Below are 19,621 nucleotides of genomic sequence, written 5' to 3' on the forward strand. Positions count from 1 at the left end.
CTTCAGCAGCAGCACACTTTAATTAGGCTTAAATAACTACATCACATTTGTATAGTGACCCAGGAACTAAAAAGTTCTATTTCCATAAGTCATGTAGTTCTAGAGTGGGATACATGAAAGGCAAAAGCACCTTTGGTTTATTTGACAATTGTAGCTGCCCAACACTGAAAAACTATGATCTTATAAGAGCACAGTATGATTGTTCCAATACATTCCTCAAAAACAGGAAGACGCTCATATCAGCCATCTCCGGACAGAATTGTTGCCTATTTGACAAAAGCTAATTGATATATGTTGAATCTACATTATGTGGTATTAAAGATTACAGTTACTGGTAATGTGTGGTGCTCACATTAAGACTGGAGCTGCGGCCAGGAGCCTCGATCAATAAGCATGAAAGCAGAGTATAATTTCAGCCACCTGCTGCTGTGCTTCTTTAATGGGGAACCTGTAGACGGTCCTGTCAGAGATCATTCAGACCTTTTGCTCAAATCCCTCCTGACAGCAGTGCTGTTAGTTTGTAAACAGTGAGCTGTAGTTCTCTCTACCACCACTCCACTGCAGTGGCGCTGTGGAGCCATGAGCGGTAGCCAGGAGCCTCTGTGTTGACAGTGTGGGAGAGTAAAGGGGGGGATGGGAGAGGAGAAGGGAATCTCTGGCTCTACATTTTTTCCCTTCGCCTCTCTCCCTCTGTCTCTCTGTCTCTGTGCTGCCAGTGGCAGACTGGCCTGTACAGTAAATGTTAGATCTGGTTACTGCTCAAGGAGAGAGGGGGAGGGTAGGAGACACACACACACACACACTCATGCACAATCATACAATCAATAATCCCACCCACCCAACAAACAACAACAACAACAACAAAAATCAGGACAGGACTATTACTGCTGCATGTGACCTGTGCCATGACCATGAAGTTGCTCCAGAGGAAGCAAGACTGAAATCACACCAATAAGAATAAAGGGGCAGGTGGGCATGTGGGGCTGACCTTCACAATATGAAATCAATATTGCTAATAAATTAGATTTGCTTTGGTTCATCAGCTGACATCCATCACTCACAAGGCCCCAATCAATAAGAAGGAATTCACTTCAACTGCCTTTTAATCATGTTTTATTTGAGATTGCATCTCCTACATTATGAAGAAAACACTTTATTTTAAGATGCTTATCATAAAAAAATGACTTCATTAGTGTAAAATACAACCAAACACTTACTAAAAAATAACATAAAACCTTTTTAATTTCAACACTAACACAAACAACAAATTTTACTCTCTGGTAACAATGAAGTAGGACTGTAAGTTTTAAGACTGCACTACTGGTGCCCCTTTTCAACACAGTTTGTGTCTATCACAGGATACTGTGCTACACCACACACACTGCAATCCCATGGACTGCAGATAGCAATCTTCACACAAAATTTCCTCTCTGAGCAGTGCAAAACATTTCTAAATACTCAGGTCAATAAGCAGCTTGCATCATCACTCAAGTTAAAAGTAATTAAAAAATGTTTTGTTGTGCCACTTACTACTCAGCTGTTTAGTCAAATGAATGACAAATTCCTATCTGATTGCCCAGAATGATGAATGAAAAGTTTGTGAAAATATTCTACAGCAGCGGTCCCCAACCTTTTTTGCGCGACGGACCGGTTCATGCCCAACAATATTTTCATGGACCGGCCTTTAAGGTGTCGCGGATAAATACAACAAAATAAAACTAGTACCGGTACCGAAAAAAAAAGAAGATTTATTCATAACACACGTGAAAAGACCCAGGAAACCCGAGTAAACGATAAAAACGATAACAAAATAACGCTGAAAACCGATAAAAACCCTGAAAACTATACATTTCACACCTGAGCCTCAACTCTCGCGGCCCGGTACCAAACGACTCACGGACCGGTACCGGTCCGAGGCCCGGGGGTTGGGGACCGCTGTTCTACAGAGTAGTAACCGTAACATTTCACCTCTAAAGAATTGTGGCAACGATGTTCTTTTCAGTTCCACATCCTGAACAAGTGACAGAGAAAGCGTCAAGGTTGTGTTGTTTACCACTGAGCTCATGCGACTGGAAAAATCTACAGGCCTTTTGGTGAGTGTCGAGTTCATCACTGGTTGAAATTTGCTAGATCAGTGGTGGAACACCCATACTATGAAATGATGACGATGCAAAGTGTTGTGTTATTCAGTAAGACCAGAAACTAGCTGTTTAGCCAAAAAAAGTCATTCGGAAAGTGTTTACAGAGGCGACGCAGCGAGAGCAGAGGATAGTTTTCTGGTAGACTTCATGCAACTGTTCCAGACAAACACCAAGAGGAGAAGGAAGAACTAGCACTAAAACTGAAAAACAAAAACAGAAATTCCCAAATTCTAACTCGGTGTTAAAGCACTGCATGTTTAATAAAATATCCTGCGTTGGCACAGTTACAGCCCTTTCTAAACTTGATGGATAACAACTGCTATGGTACCGAGACATTTCCCTTCCAGAACATTTGTTTCAAAAGCCCCCCGTATGTATCAATGATGACGTGACGAATCCTGCTTCCGGGCCCAAAGTAGTCTGCGTTTAATATGGCTTTTGTGTTCTTAACATGTTTAATGTTTTGTATTTTCTTCTATTTAATTTCAAAAAGCCCCTAAAAACAGTCAGTGATCACTGTCGGCCTCTCTCGGCTTTTATTACCGCTATTCATTTTAAAGCTCAGTTAACTACAGCCCAGCCCATGCAGCAGTATATTAATGACTAACCTCGTATTGTGGATGGATTATCTCAGTTGTTCTCCTGGCTGAAGTTTGGTCTGTTTACAGCATCCTGCCATGCGATTACATTTGTTCCTGACCACCGAGAACACTCACGTTAACTTTTATCGAGTGGAAAAAAGTTAGCGTGTTTATATTATGCTCACATAGCTGTGTCGCTAGCGGTCACGTAGCACATCGTTATATACCAGCTAGCCAAATTTCAGTAACCCTACAAACGTCACTGCTGTTTAGTTTTCTGTCTTCATTTATGTCGGAAGTGATAGCAGAGCTGTACGTTTTAATTTTTTTCCAAAATCCCTCAGTCAGGACATGCTATATTGTATTTAAATGGAAGCTAGCGAGCTAACGTCCTGCTAATTTCTAACTCCGTTAAATGTCAGAAATTCCGTTTTCATGGATGTCTCGATGTTAAACTTACAACAACTGTCAGTGATGCCACAATGATCGTTTGATTTAGGGACCTGCAGCGGAGTTTGAGCCCAGACAAGGCTAGTGACGTCAGACTTAAAGACCGGATAAGCAGCAATCACTTGGCGCGCAGGTCATACAAAACCAATCAAATTTAATACCAAACCAGTGATTCAAGATTAATACACTTGTTAGGTAAATTCACTACACAAATAACGACCATTAAATCAGACTGTAGCACTGACTATTAGCCGCAGTATCTGCAGATATATCAAAAATTCCCCAATGGTTCCCAGCACCATTAGAAGAAAAAAAAGGAATCGTTGCTTTTCATTACAGTGGTATTACGTGCAGTAAAGTGTGACATTAGTGGTATGGTTACAGCACAGCATTCTGCCACATTGCCTGTCGTTTTCTCTGTATTTTATGAGGATTGGTAGGATATGAACAGCCACAGGCTGTGTGAACAAAAGGAGCCGCTGGCCTTTTTGGAACAGTCTGAACACTCTATTTTGCTAAAGTATGTGCCAGAGGAGCCTTTATAAAATGGCAGGTGCATGCAATGAAACTGAACTTCAAACAAACTGCCACTGCACACCTTGTCTCTCCCACTCCGTGACAATAATATACACCATTTAGGTTTGGTGTTCTTTAAAGGTATTTCTGCATCATGCGTAAAGGAGACCCAAGCTGTGATGTCTGCTGCTCTGATTCTACTCTGCACCAGTGCAGATAAAATGGGGCTCATTCCTATTTAAAGCCTCTCTCTCTCTGTCTCTGAGACCTGACGGTTTGGCTCTATTTTCAGAGCAGCAGAAAGAAAATTCAGGCAGTGGGGGATGGGATGATTTAAAGGAAACCATATTTCAAATCATCTCTCACTGTATAACGTGTCCAATTCTTCTCACAGAGTCACACATGAAAATCTGTTTCTCTCCTATTGTGCTGCCACAATGACACACTGAAAGCAAAGGCAAGACAAAGGTTACAGTCAGTCTGGAGCGATTCAGAATACATGTAGAAAACTGCGCCACCAAAAATATTAGCAGCAACAACATCGCAAAAGACGGCGAAGTTATTGATGTTTAAAGGCTCAAACACATGTCCATGTTTGTATTTTTATTCTGGGGCTAGACTAACACATCTGCAATATTCATAGCTTAAAACCCTTAAAGATAAATAAATAAATAAAACGCATTTCCATCCTCGGTGCAGAATAAACTATTAGTTCTTGGTGCTTTTAGACCACCATCCTGATTTGCCCACTCTGTGCCAGCTTCGGTGGTTAAACAAATAATCTGCTTGTTAAGTGAAGACACATGAACATCAAAGCGTCTCCTGGATGAGGCTCTCTTCTTTTTAAAATCCTGGAGTGCTTCGTTTCTTGAGTTTTTTGTTTGTTTGTTTTTTAGCAAACACAAGACTATTCAGCCGTTCTCGGCCTTTACAGCTCTTCATTAGCACTAGTCATGTGTAGCATGCTCAAATATGGTTTGAAAAAAACTCCCGATACTCACGAACACTACAGTTAAGAAAAGAATCACTCTCCAGCCAACCACAGCTTATATGGCTGCTAGTATTTATTTTTCACTTCCTGGTTACTACTCAATATTAAAGCTCGATTTAGACTTCTACAGGAAATTTACATCCTAACTTGTGTAATAACCAGAAACTCCTTTTATCCCTACACAGTAGGGCTGCCACGATTACGTCGACTATCAAAATCGTCGACGCATCGTTTGAAGCTTTCTAAGATCCCAAAAGACGCAGGAATAAGTAGTAGGATTTAAGAGTGTAATAACGGACTGAAACAGAAGATGGCAGCACTGCATGTACAAGGATGCCAGCTGCCGTTAAACCCCGAAGAAGAAGCAGTGTCCCAGAATTCATAGCGCGGCCCTGCTCAGTTTTCAACAATGGCGGCAGCTAGTTAGTTTTAATATTACTCTTATTATTCTTTCATGGTCACAAAATAAACGTTTAACATATTTTCAGGCGAGAATGTAGCTGTGTAAACTTCAAATATCTGCTCAGTTTATCAAGACACCACATATTTTCAAAAGCGCTCCGACGTTTTCGGAGACGTCTGTTACCCACTAGCACGATAGCTAGCCGGGGGCAAGGCTCACTAGAGCCCGTGAGAACACCGGACTCCCGGCAAATAGTTTTCAAACCCACCGCCGTCTTTCGCTACTCAGGTTAAACGTGATATATAAGTCACTTAGATAACTTAAAACTGTTATTGTTTGGCTTTTTTCAGTATTTTATTTGTTCCTGAGTAAATCCTCAGACAACTGATTATCAGAAGTGTGAGATCCTCGAGAATATACCCCGGTGTCCTGTTATATTTTAGACGGTTAGCAGACGGCTGAGTTTATTAAACTTCACCGAAACAATCTGCAGATTTCATTAAAATTTAATAAACTATCATCTTGTCTTTATTTTTAGTTAGCACATACCTTAAACACTTCAAGCTTTCAAGCTGTAAGCTAATGATAGTCATATAAGAGCAGGTGCATGCTGGTGCAATAAGCTGTACGTTTTACGTCCAGTGGATGCATGATCTGATTAGTTGACTAATCGCAAAAATAATCGGTGACTAGTCGACTATCAAAATAATCGTTTGTGGCAGCCCTACTACACAGCAACCGTCTACGCCTTTCGCACACACGGCTCTTGCTCTCAGACATGCCTGGGCTTGTGAGCACTAGGTATTGTAAACACATGACGTTGCTTTAGCAATGACATACAAATATGACACTTTCATATCATGTAAAAATGTATATTATTATCATCATCATCATCATCATCATCATCATGAACAATATGACATGGCACAGCCCTTATGCTTCTTTGCAAGAGAGACCTTTGTGCCTATGTTGCTAATCATGATCTCTGCACATAACTCAACTAGTGGGCCTTGCTAGCGTATGCTATATTCATGTTGGCACCATTTGCAGAGATAACCAGCAAAGCTAGCTCATCCACCTCCTCCACGGCTGATGTAATTCCAACTGCCACACTGTCAAATGTCTCTTATGAGGGCAGCTATGGGATTAAAACAATGAAAAGGACACTCCTGCAAGCTGTCACCAGACAGATGAGCACCCTGACGACAAACCACCACACCGACTCGCAATGACGCTTAGCCCAACGTGTAGGGGTGAATCTGGACGATCACTCTCCTGCCAAAAACAGCATAGTGAAAATGTAAATGTGGTTCATAGCCTGAATTTAAGGTGGGTTTAAATTTGCAAACATCTGTGTAGACCTGTGATTTTTTAATACATAAATATATATACTTTTACCCCCTAAGATGTACTACTTTTGATTCTATGTTTAAACCACAGCTGGGGCATTGGAGGCTTCAGAATCACCAAAAAAGGACCCTCGTGTGGAAGCAGCTGCACAAAACACAAGAGCACCTTTATGAACGCATTTAACCAAAGACTGCAGGAGCACGAAGAGCCCGGTGCAGCAAGCAGCTCGAGCCATGTCCTCAACAGTCTTTGGTTTCCTGAGTTTACTTCAGCTTCGTCGAAATTCCTCTGTGCCCCCCTGCACCAGCATAGAAAGCGAGAGGCTGTTTGCATGGTCTCTAACAACAAGGACGAGAAAATACGTGCTAACCACAGAGAAAGCGGAAATGTTTTTTTAATGAGAAAGAATCTGCAGCTTAAGGAACAAAACTCATCATTTCTCTTACTTATCTGGAAATTCCAGTTCCTACTTTCACTAAAGATTTATAAAAAAAACTACTACCCCCTTTATTTCTATGTTACTAAAGCTCTTGTTTAAGATGCTCACTCACACACAAGAAGGAGTCCCAGCCTCTTACACAGCGGGGAAAACACCTTATTAATTAACGCTGGTCTCGGACAGATACTAAATACTCCATCAGTATCGGTGCATCCCGAGGTAGTTGTGTATGATGCAATGACAACAGAAATGAATCATAATCTGCTTGTGGCTCTCCCCTCCCCCTCTCCTGGGTTACTGGTCGCTTAGAGTGACAGATTGCATTGGCAAGCCCAGCTCAGCCTCACATGGCCAGTGAGAGGTCAGAGAGGCTAGCTGTCTGTCGGTGACAGATGGTAGCATGTAGGCTCTGCCAGCTAGCCTCGCTTGACGGGCAGTTAAACCTGCTATGGGCAGCTCGTGTCCATCTGAATGCATGAGGTCAGTGAGGGCCACTGAATCAGCGGTGGTTATCTCACAGCGAGCTGCCATGATGACTAAGATTAGAAGACCTCGCCCAAGTCAGAATCCAAATCACATTTTGAGAATCTCTTTAGAAGGTCAGGTCTGATCTACTTATCTGGAACCAGTCCTGGTTACAGCCTGCTTTGCAATACCCATAATCATGTTGGACACGGGACTGGGCGAATGCTAATGGGAGCATTTGGGTTCTACTGTCGGATATTTACCTGATGGTGGGCATTACTTTACTGATATACCATGGAAACATTCAGTTCCTCATATAAAGCGATCCCCATTCAGTTCCATGTAATCAGTTAGCAAATATATCATATTGGTGTTTTGGGGGGGGGGTTTCAGGTTTTACACTGGAGCTGGCCTTCTTTGCACACACAATGACACCTGACATCACATATTAAGCCTTTTGTTTTCTGTTGTTTTTAATGGATTTACTATAGTAAGCCATTAATCCGCATACCCTAAGAAGCAGGCCGGCATCTATTTCCAGTAACATACTGTGAGATCAGAGGTACTGACTCTAACAAACAAGTTGAGTCTATTTACTGACAGGTGAGGTTAACAGGTGACCACAGGTCAGGTGTGAAATCGTGGGTTAGAACATGATGTAAAGACAAAGAGTCCCCATTACGTGTATAAGCAACCCAGTATAACTTATTGATCTGTAAATGCAAAATAGTGAATACAGGGAAAACAAATGTGGCTTATTCTAAACACTGCTAGCAGAATTCAAACTCTCTAACCTGGGTTATATTAGGGTGATTTGTTTTTCACATTGCCTGAACTGAACTGATAAAACCTGCTTGTATCAGAGAGACATACTTTGAAAGCAAAGGAAGGCTACATCTGTAAATATATAACAATCATTTATGTCCAGATTTCTTAAAAGAAACAGAGGTAGGGCAAGAATATTATCACAGGCCTTGACACACCGATACACGTCAACATCTTTCATCTAAGAAAGCATTTGACTTGTAACCTTTTGTTGTATGATGCAACATTTGACATTTGTACACAGATGCTGATATAGATCTGGATCGGTATTATCAGCAAAAGTAGTGCCATTGAGAACTTGACCACATGTGGTTACGCTGTTGGAGTGAATTTGGTAGCTTAAATTTTTTTTAGCATGCATCTAGATGTGGTATTTGGTGCAAGACAACTGATGACGTGCTTAAGTTGGGAAATATTGCAGCAGCTGGACTAGCCGGAAATTTTTGCAATATCTATTAAAGGTCTGTTGTGATGTGTGTTTTCTCTACTCTTGTACTTAGGCTTCAGGATTATGCATTACTCAATGACTGTAGAAGTGGAACAAAGCTCTCAAAGGCTGAAAGCTAGCATGAATTAACTTCACACAGTGACTCTAAAGCATGTCTGAAAACTCTGCAAATCAATGTTCTTTTGAAAGAGGAATAAATTTAAAAAAATATAGGGAGATAATAACTAGCTTTCTCCTGGAATCTCCAGCTCCCTCTATTCCTGCAGAAGTCAGCACTGTCAACACCAACACGATGCTACTAATGTAAAACATGAAGGTCTATATTTATCAATTTGTCCAACTAGCAAACATAAGATATGAAGAATATTTCTTTTGGCAGGTGGTCGAGCGTGCCTGAACGAGCAGATGCACTCGCCAATGCTTTGGCATTCACCAACTTTTATTATTTGCAGTTTTCAGAGATAAGATAAGATAAGATAAGATAAGATAAGATACCTTTATTAGTCCTACAAGGGGAAATTTCATGTTAAGGCTGCCGACCTATTGCCGATATATGATTTAGTGAGCATTTTCACAAGAAGCAGAATGCCAAAGAAGTGTTTAAAGGAGCTACTGCGGAGACTAGAGTTTAGTTGGCAGTGATATTATGGCCTGTCCACACTGCTCTCTAACATTCCTGAAGCAGACAACCCAACATTCACTCAAACTTCATGCAATTATGGGCCAGCCGTGTGAATGTAAAAGAGGAGACAGAGAAGTTTTTCTTTCCAACCCTCTTTCTTCCCCATTTTTTACAAACAACTATGTGTCACAGTTCATAAGTACAGCTCAATACATCTCTATCAATGTCTGTCTGGAAGTGTGCCCCATTATCTGCATTTTTAGGGAGCGTCTTCACTCTCTGTGATGACTGCTTTTCAATCTGCCTTCTGGTGTGGCCATTCAGAAAGACCATACACTCACTTGAACTGGACAGTAGATTTAAAGAACCTAAAATATTTGAACCCAGTCCTATTTATTGTATATTTGCCATGCACATTGTGGAAGAAAGACAGAGAATATCTGCCCAATATAACTGTCTGCCTCTTCAATGAGCCTCTATTGTGGACCATGTAGAGCTGATATGGCTCAAAAATGCATTTCTGGAAAAGAGGGGACCAATTTAAATGCCACTGTTGGCAGTCCTCCTTCTGTGCAGCCTCTTTAAGTTTGCCACAGTGGCACATTAGCTTGCAGCAGATCTCTGGACAGAAGAATCAATACCAACTGCAATCAAAGATAGTCGAATTGGAGTTCACCCAACTGCTGGATGAGTTCTCGGGGGGAAGCAGCTGAAAGCTACTGTGGACATCACACCTACCTAGCCAGTGAGCCAGCTCATAAAGAAAACACGAGGCCAGTAGGTCCAAGCCAAGCTGGTATGCTTTGGTGGCCATTATTATACCTGGGTGGCCTACCCAACTAAAGACTACGTGTGGGGAAATCTACCTAGAGAAGTTGTATTTGTTCAAATTTAGCTGAAACGATACAACGATAAAATTCAAGTCACCATTGTAGTAATTTTCTTCTGTGTAGCCAAAGCTGTATTTTATTGCACAGTCCTTACAGAGATATAAACAACTGAGGGAGATGTCTACAGATGAAAAAAAGAGTTGTGGCGAAACTAATCTCACCTTCTATCCGTCATGCATGAGCTGTATTCGGCTATCTCGCTTTATATCTTTTCATTCAACTCTGATTTTTCTGCTCTCTCACTAAACGAGGGTTTGAGCTTCAGGGTTAAGCAGGGACACATCCTTTGCAGGAGGTGTGGAATTTTGCAGTTCCTTCAAGTCTCTGAAATATTTGTGGTGTGATTTCAGAAATGGGGGCACATTCTGGAAGAGTAGCTCTCGCGCTGGTTTCTAGGCAAAGTGATACACACGATCAATACAGTGGGCTGAATCATTTTAGAACAAAGGCTTTCTTCTCCTGTTACATACAACAGCCTTGTGAGAGCAACACAGTGTTCTGCACAAGTGCATTAATAAAAACACAAAACACAAGCTAAAATCAGAAGCCGGGTTTTCTAAAGACTCGTCAAAATTCAGAAGAGAAATGACATCCTGACATAATTCTCCTAAAACCAGACACGGATGTCGTATCGTCTTGCTCCTGGGGTGACAAAAAGTATTTTAAATGTGAGAAACAAAAGTGGCATTCAGAGTGAAATTAAAGTTGTTAGTTAAAAGGTTTCTGCAGGGCATAAACAAATTGGGTGTGTAGTTTGGCACCACTGAGTTACATGTCATCCTCAGCACAAAAACCAAAAACACACTCCAACATGCTCCCCTGACATCACCGCCTTCCTCAAGCAGTTCAACCGCTGCACGTTACATCACACCAGAAAACACCATTTGCAAAATGACTTGCTTCTTGGTTTCTGATATGAAAATGTAAACCCTGTACCAGTGCTTATAGGCTCTTTATGTAAATAACACACTCACTGGGTGACTAAGAGCTCCAGTGCTGAGTTGTAGCATCATGAATAAAACAAATAAGCAGAGCTGAGGGCTCTACAGTGGAGAAAACAAAGCCTTCCAACGAGACTGACCTGACATTAACGTAGCTAACTGTTAAAGTGGGTGAGAGGAGTTTTTAGCAAGTCAGAGCAAAACATTGCGATTCAACCTGAAAACCGAACCAACAATGTCAGAAAGTTAGCACAAAATCACTTGCCATGTGAACTTAAACAAGCACAACCAAGAACCTGGATGTGAGTCCTATCTAGCAACAGTACGTTTTTGGGCAGGGTTCACAGGAAACCTGCTGGATTCTTCAATGGTACAAAACAGGAAGAGGGGTCTGTTCCTCCAGTGGAACTCAAACAGACGCTTTCACACTTTCTGACTTTCACAAGTGGTTAAAGACCAAAAATAAACTCAGTACAACAGGAAAACAGTGGGGGAACAATGACACTTGTGTGCGACTAACTGCCAGTAAGCCTTGGGGAAATTTGAAACCTGTTTGTTCAGTCCAGATGAATCACACTGGACTCATGAAGTGGTCTCGGTACAGTCATAAAAATAAAGTAATTTTTGGATTCCAGTATAACATACAGGAATCAGGGCTCCAAAACTGAGGCCATACTGAACCACATCGCATGCTGCTAGCAGCTAGCCTAAGAAAAAACTAGTATATCTGATGTCTGCAGTCTGATTACACCTGCGAGGAAAGTACTGCAGTACAGGATTAACAGGTTAGTGAGCTGTGTTGAGTTTTCAGTGTCACAAATGTGGCTTTACCAGGTTAGGTTGACATTATGGCAAGAGTTTCAGACTTTTTCTCTGCGACATGCTGCAAGTGCAATATAGATACTCGGCTGAAGGAAACTGTTTGATATATGCAAGCCATTTGGTTGTATCTTAGTAATATTGCAGAAGGAAGCCGTGCTGCATAGTTATGCAGCAAATGTAAAAATCCTACTTTGCTGCCAGTTCTGGTTTTAACCACTAGAACTGTATCTAACAGGACACAAATAGTCTATTTGTAGCCCATTTACCAGCAAAAATATGAATCAATAAAATTTATTTAATTTTCACTTTGTAAAAAAGTGATTTCCCCCTCTCCTTTGTTAAGCTGTGCAGCCGTGTCAAAGCTTATAATAATACTGGTTTTTAATGATTGTCTGACTGAAGAAGGCACCACTTAATTGGACCTTTGCAAACAGAAGAATTAAATGGCGCACCATTACAGCTCACGTTCATGCCAGATTCGTGCCCCCCCCCACCTGTATTCCTGTCACCACTGCACTCTTAAAACGCCAAAAAGAAAACTTAAGAAAAAGAATCAAAAGATACATTTAACAACCCCATTTCAGAGCCTGAAGCCAAAAACCTGAGTTCACAAAGAAAATTAATAGCAACCAACATAATACTCATGTCTGGCTGCAGTTTTAGGTCTTGCTGAGCACACGAAAGTCTCGCTATGTTGACCTTGATAGTACAACCCTCAGGATCAGTGTGCGTCATATCACAATCTTTCCTCTTGTTCCCTTCTGCTTTTATGATCTAATCAGATGAAAACAAAAGATCAAAAATAACCTTTAAAAAAACAGAAACAAAACTAACAACATTACCAATCCATCCACTCCTTTCAACCAGCCATTTGAGAAGTACTTCAAACACATGCTTTTTGTTTTTTATAAGAATCTTGCTAAAATAGAATTATTATCCATTAAATATATGCTTTTGCACTCTTGTGCAATTAGTTTGAATCGTGCAACATGCCACTGGTGTAGAATTACCTCCGTCTGCGTCTATACAACTAGAATACATGGTACATGAAAAAAATCATCATGCCTGCCTAAAACGTAATTTCTAAGAGGGAAAATACAAGTAAGGGAAAAAATTCATTTTCTTACATATGAGCAAGAATATTACATTCTACAAAACCCAAAATCAATAAGGAAGTGATGACAATTCAAAAGCTATTATTGTGAAAACCACTGTCTTGGTTTATTTTTATTTATTTTTTTCGGTCCTATTAGAGTTGGGGATATTTAAAATCCAGGATCTGAAACTTGCATAAGCTATGCAGATAGAAACATGTTCAAATGCAGCCTGGCTGTAGATCACTCACCACAGCAGTAAGTCTGTTTGCACCACCAGTGTACTCAGTCAGGACCTTGTACCATGTGCTCAGAACCTGCAACAAGAAGCAGTTACAAACTCAGTTAATGGTCTCTGAATGGAGGTGTGGTTTTCAACCATGCAATTAGAAAACAACATATATCGCAGCATGTGTTCGACATTTAAAACCTAAGTTTTAGAATTCACTGCAAAGTGTCTATACACGGCCTGTACAAGCATCATGTGACACATTTCTAAAAAGGCATCAAAAGCAAAGTGGAGGGTTTATTTATGGGAGTGAACACATCTTAAATTTGAATTATTTATCAGTTCACACAACCTTCTGTAAGTGTGGAAACTGCACATTTACTGCACTTGAAAGGAGCTCATGAAGAGAAATAAATAACTACATTTGCATCTTTCAAATTTGAAATATTTTCATGAGGGATAATAATGCAGGAACATGCCTCTGAATCTACCTTGGATCTATTAAATGCACCCCTTCAGGTTTTTGACCCAAACCTGATGCAGAGCCAATTGGACAATGTTATATACTGTGTTATGCTGCATACTAGCAAATGCACGTGGACATTTCTTAGGGTGCACAATTTTTACTAACCTTTAATTTTTCACTACTTTTTTTAGAAAAAAAAACCTTTCATAAAAAAACCACACAAAATAGAAAAAAAGATCCATTGCACTATTAGGATGCATGAGCATGCAATGTAACACACGCAATGTCTCATATTATTTACTGCTTTCCACTGATTTGTGGTGCATATCTGCACATGTGGGCATGCAGAAGGAGGCACAAATTAATGATCAAATAATTCTAATAGTTTCTAATTTACAAATTATCTGATCCAGCAAATAGTCTGCAGCTGGCAGCTGTAATTTATGTTCTGCTCTGGTAAACTGGGCATAGCGGCACATGATCCAGTTCTCAACAAGCTGCAGGTTCTGGCTGGAGTTCTCTGCTAGCCGTGCATTCCCAGATGAGAACGACGACTACCTTTGCCAACTGTGGTCCAAGACAGTGGGACTGGAGTCCACCGAATCCAAGACCAGATGTAGGTAAATCATACTAAGGAGCGCCACAACAGCAACTTAGCCACCAAGCAGGCTAGTTATTACCACCAAGTGAACTTTCAAAATAAGACTGAGGGGATTGTTGAGCAGTAAATTTACTTCTGGTATCATTTCTCATAATTTATCAGAAAGACATGCTAAACAGAGAATGTTGACAGTGCTGGTTTTAACTTTTATCAGAAAATAAAACCAACGCAGCATTACTGGATTTGCTAACATCAAAACTCCATAGTTCACCCTTTAAACAGATTTCGTTGCATGCATCACTTCCCAGAAACAGCCAGCACCCGTCTGCTGGTGTGAGAGGAAATATTTTCACCGTCTGCACCCACATTGGTAAAAACCATCAAAATGTAAAATGATACCGCGCTAATGCAATGAACTGAACATGAAAAAAAGCTCACTGTGTCAGCCAGCAGCACATGGCAACTGAATGGCTTTACCATGTGACTGACACTCATTCAGACATCTGAACAATGGCTCACCTCTTTAGTCTGAGCGCAGATGGAGACAACAGCCCACCAGGAGAGCCTGCTCGCTGCCCACATTTCCAATGGGTTACCATAAAGAAATGTAAAGCAAACAGTAACTCTATAAAGTATTTAATGTTCAATTTTTAGAAACTGGGATTCGGCCCTGTGGTAATTATGAAAGCTGCAGACTGAGGTGATGCTTGACTGTTACTGGATTGCATAATGCTGTGTGCTGCAAATCACTGAACATTAAGATTTGTCTTTTCAGGCTCCTCCTCCCAGCTTGCTGCTTCCTCCCCTGTTTTCTTTGACCTTAATTCCCTCTGTGTCTTTCTCCTTTTAGTCATTGTTTCCATTGATTCATCTGACTCTGCTAGCTCTATAAAGTGATGGTGAGGTTGTAGTAGAGCCGCAGAGCAAAAACAGCGATAACCTAAGAACAAAGAAATTGAGTGGGAGTAGCTGGGTTTGACTAGAATGTCACAACACCAAAATTATCCGTTTAATACAATTTCAACATAAATATGTTAGTACAGAATCTATAAGAACACCACAGAATACCTGAAATATCAGGAAAAGAAAAGGAATAATGGTTAGACAACACAGCACTTAAAATTCTTCTTTTTTAATTCACTTTAAAATGTCAGTTTTAAGTTTAACTGCCTACATAGATTGTATACTGCTTTTGAAAGACTGTTCTCATTAACCAGAATTTTAAATTAGACGCAAAACTATAAAGTCCAGACCTTAACCTGTATTGAGTCATCTGTGTTTTCATCCATGTGGGTGTCTCTGTGACGATGAACCCTAACCCAAACAGTAATAATGAGATTACTCTGTATTAGGTCAAGCTCACAGTTTCATTAAAAGCTTTTACATGATACACAGTAATACAATGTCCCTGGTTTATGCCATTTAATAACAGGATTATTTAAAATGAGATCATGCTCAGTTTTGACTCCCTAACACGTAACTTACATGCGCTTGGCAAGCATTCCAAAAAACACATTTTTCAAATACCATAAATTATTATGAAATAACTGTACAGTCTATTATGACTATTATTTAACCTCTTATTTAATCTCTTTATATATATTTCTTTATATAATTTTGACTACATTATCAAGTTAGATTTAAGACTAACTGAAATGAAACAGTTGCTTCCACTTTCTGCCAACTGCCTTGTTCAAATTATTGTTGATTAAAAAAAATATTGTTACAAAATCAACCGCACTCCTGTTACATAAGCCATTTTCACACATCAAAGCTGGACAGTTTTAGAAAAATCAGGTTGGGACATCATCCAAAGCTGCCCTTTCATACATGTAACACGCAACAGGAAATAGTCTGCCTCAGATACACTCTCACCACTGGAAATACTCTGGTTTTGGCCCGGGATGGCACTAGGGTAGTGCAGAGATTACCACCATTTCCTTGCTATTCTCCAGACAGATTCTCTAGGCCTGCACCCAAAGATTTGGCTTTGGGTATATTGAATTATTGTGTGGGTTTTAGATTGTTTTTTCTTTCAGTTTTGAGATTTAAATTTTCCTTCTTTTTTTTTTTTAGCTTCTGAACTTGGGCACCATCGTGGGATTTTTTGCTGTCTGCCCTGGTTGACCTGTTTATACATGTCCAACTGTCCAAAGACTCTTCCCACCTCCCGTTTTTCACCTTCCACTTGACAGATTGTCTTGTTACTGCTAGTCAAGCCTTCAAGGCATTTCATTGTGTAACTTGTTTTCTAGTCTTTGGGTTTCTTGTGCAGGACATTTAGAGATTTTGTCTGTATTCTCTACCTTTCTGTATATAACCCCTGCCCAGACTAAGGACTGGTTTTCTGGATTTTATTCTTCCTCCATGTGTTCTATACCCCTTTACTCCTGTGACTTTCACAGGCCTTGACATCCCTCTCACTCACAGCAGTAATTATCAAGCTTCAAGTCCATGAATTACCTATTAATAAACTCTTTGTTAAAGTAGTGGTACAAATAAAACTGACAATAGTACAACTTTTGAGCGCAAGGGTTGCAACACTTTTCTAGTATCAGCATACCACGCAACACTAATGGCTTATCAGTGATGTGTTTAACAGTGATATGTTCAGTGCTATAACGACTGTGTGGGCCACTCCTTCCTACTATGCATTTCTGGCTAAATCTACTGGAAAAGAGTTGAACAACTCAAAGAAAGAAACTCCGCTGGCAAATAGTGTTTTATGGCAGCGCAATGCAGGGACGCTACGCACAAGTATGAATGCTCCCACTTTTTAGACTACATCACAGGCTCTACATAGATCCACTACAGTAGAAATTAAGATTTAGAGGAAGTTCAGTCAGATTAGGAAAATATAACATTAGCATAATTGGTATGAACTTGCTTTGTATTACACGCCACAGTTTCAGGATCCAACGTTATCAAAATTTCAGTTTCCACCTAAGAGCCTTCACCAATGCCGTTGAGAAAGAAATGCTATGATAATACCAAATGCTGACCCTAGAAATCAGGCTGAGGAATCTGAAATATAAATTGTGTGACTTCATTTACAAGCTAAGCCATGTTTTTCCAAGTCCTCTGACATTATGCACACATATTCCATCTGGTCCAGAAATGTTAAGTATAAACCCTCAAGAGTGAGCTCCAACAATTGTGATGGAGGTGCTAAAAAAAAAAAAAAAAAAAAAAAAAAAAAAGCCACAGCGGCCTTTCTATTAAACACAGCACGGTGTGTGCTGTTGTGTGCTTTTGTTGCTGACAGCTTTGTTGCTGTGAAAGAAAAGAGCGCCGATGTTCCAGTCCCAGTATGCCAGTTCTACTATATACCGCATGGAAGCTTACAGATGGCGACAACACTGCCAGCGATTCATATCACTGTCACTACCGTGGCTACTGTTCTTTTTGCAGGGCAGTGTGACACAGCATGAAGCTTGTGTCTTTATTGGCAGTTTCATTTTGATTTTCCACAGGACCGTGCACTTCCACTGATCAATCACAGGCTGAACTGCCAGCCTTGTATCTAGATGTAGCTATAGTGGTAATGCTAATGCAATACTGGCTGTGAGGCAATTTTGGAATGGATACCACTCTGAGATTGCAGTGCGCTTGTGCTGACTTAAAAAACAAACAAACAAACAAAAAAACAACAACAAATTTTTCTCATATACAGTCATTACAAACAGAGAATTCCAGGATATTATGATATCCATTCATTTCAATAAAATTGGAGGATTCCACCAAACAGGATCAATAATTCACCTAATGTTTATGTGTGCGTGAAGCTGACAGTAAAGCTGTGGAAGGATTCTCCTGGTCCCTCACAGAAGCCTAAAAAGCTTATGTGGGATTCAGTTACTCACAGAATTGGATTGCATTTGTGGTGTTAGCAGAAGGGCCAGATGTGTGAAAGGGAACGCAAGTATGCTTTCTTTACAAAACTTACAATAGAACAATAATGACCTGTCCTGCTGCTGGACAGTAACTCCACTGTGTGGGAGAGTGGTCCTTCTGATGCTCTGCAGCCACATGAACCAGCTCTGCTGAGTCTGGTTCAGGGTGGCCAATTGATGGCATTTTAATTTAATTTTAATTAATGTTTATGAGAACACAATAATACATTTTTTAAAAAAATACTGTCTTTTTTTTTTTTGCACAGCTTTTTGTCATAAAGCGTCCCTGTTTCCTTGCAGGGGACCATCGGCCCAAAGATAATTTAAACTAAAGTCATACTGACACACACTGGATATGTGAATATGAAGGTCACAGGTTACTACAGAAATATAATTAACACTAGGGCTGCCACAAACAATTATTTTGATAGTCGACTAGTCACCGATTATTTTTGCGATTAGTCGACTAATCAGATCATCATCCATTGGATGTAAAATGTACAGCTTATTGGACCAGCAGCATCTGCTCTTATATAACTATCATTAGCTTACAGCTTGAAGTGTTTAAGGTATGTGCTAACTAAAAATAAAGACAAGATGATAGTTTATTAAATTTTAATGAAATCTGCAGATTGTTTTGGTGGAGTTTAATAAATGCAGCCGTCTGCTCCTTGCTATCTAAAATATAACAGGACACCAGAGTATATTCTCGAGCATCTCACACTTCTGATAATCAGTTGTCTGCTTGACGTTTATTCGGCTGTGTAAAAACTATAACTTGAATCTCAGCCAAACCGATTTACTCAGGAACAAATAAAATACTTAAAAAAAGCCAAACAATATAGTGGGTTTGAAAATTTGCCGGGAGTCCGGTGTTCACACTGGCTCTAATGAGCCTTGAACCCCGGCTAGCTATCGAGCTGGTGGGTAACAGACGTCTCCGAAAACGTCGGAGCGCTTTAGAAAATATGTGGTGTCTTGATAAACTGAGCACATATTTGAAGTTTACACAGCTACATTCTCGCCTGAAAATATGTTAAACGTTCATTTTGTGACCCAGAAAGAATAATAAGAGTAATATTAAAACTAACTAGCTGCCGCCATTGTTGACAACTGAGCAGGGCCGCGCTATGAATTCTGGGACAGAGCTACTTCTTCTTCGGGGTTTAACGGCAGCTGGCATCCTTGTACATGCAGTGCTGCCATCTTCTGTTTCAGTCCGTTATTACACTCTTAAATCCTACTTATTCCTGCGTCTTTTGGGATCTTACAAAGCTTCAAACTACGCATCGACAATTTTAATAGTCGATGTAATCGTGACTAGTCGACTAATCGTGGCAGCCCTAATTAACACCATAAAAAAATACACCTAACTGCTAACTGCACGCCTCTTAGACCTGCATCAATTTATTAGTGATTTGCTGAAATATCGGCATCAGCATTCATAACAGCCA

At 40.2% G+C, this 19,621-nt stretch overlaps 1 protein-coding gene across 1 annotated transcript in view; it reads right to left on the reverse strand.

Annotated features, from left to right (window-relative positions):
* Positions 1-19,621, reverse strand: part of tbl1xr1a (TBL1X/Y related 1a) — a 50,112-nt gene that overhangs the window by 16,713 nt on the left and 13,778 nt on the right. Inside the window, exon 2 of the mRNA XM_084921661.1 lies at positions 13,230-13,295. The gene's annotated coding sequence lies outside the window, so the exon portion shown is untranslated. The remainder of the gene's footprint in view (positions 1-13,229; positions 13,296-19,621) is intronic.

The sequence above is a fragment of the Perissodus microlepis genome, chromosome 23 (genome assembly GCF_051167445.1).
Source record: "Perissodus microlepis isolate ML-2025 ecotype Zambia chromosome 23, ASM5116744v1, whole genome shotgun sequence".
NCBI lineage: Eukaryota > Metazoa > Chordata > Actinopteri > Cichliformes > Cichlidae > Perissodus > Perissodus microlepis.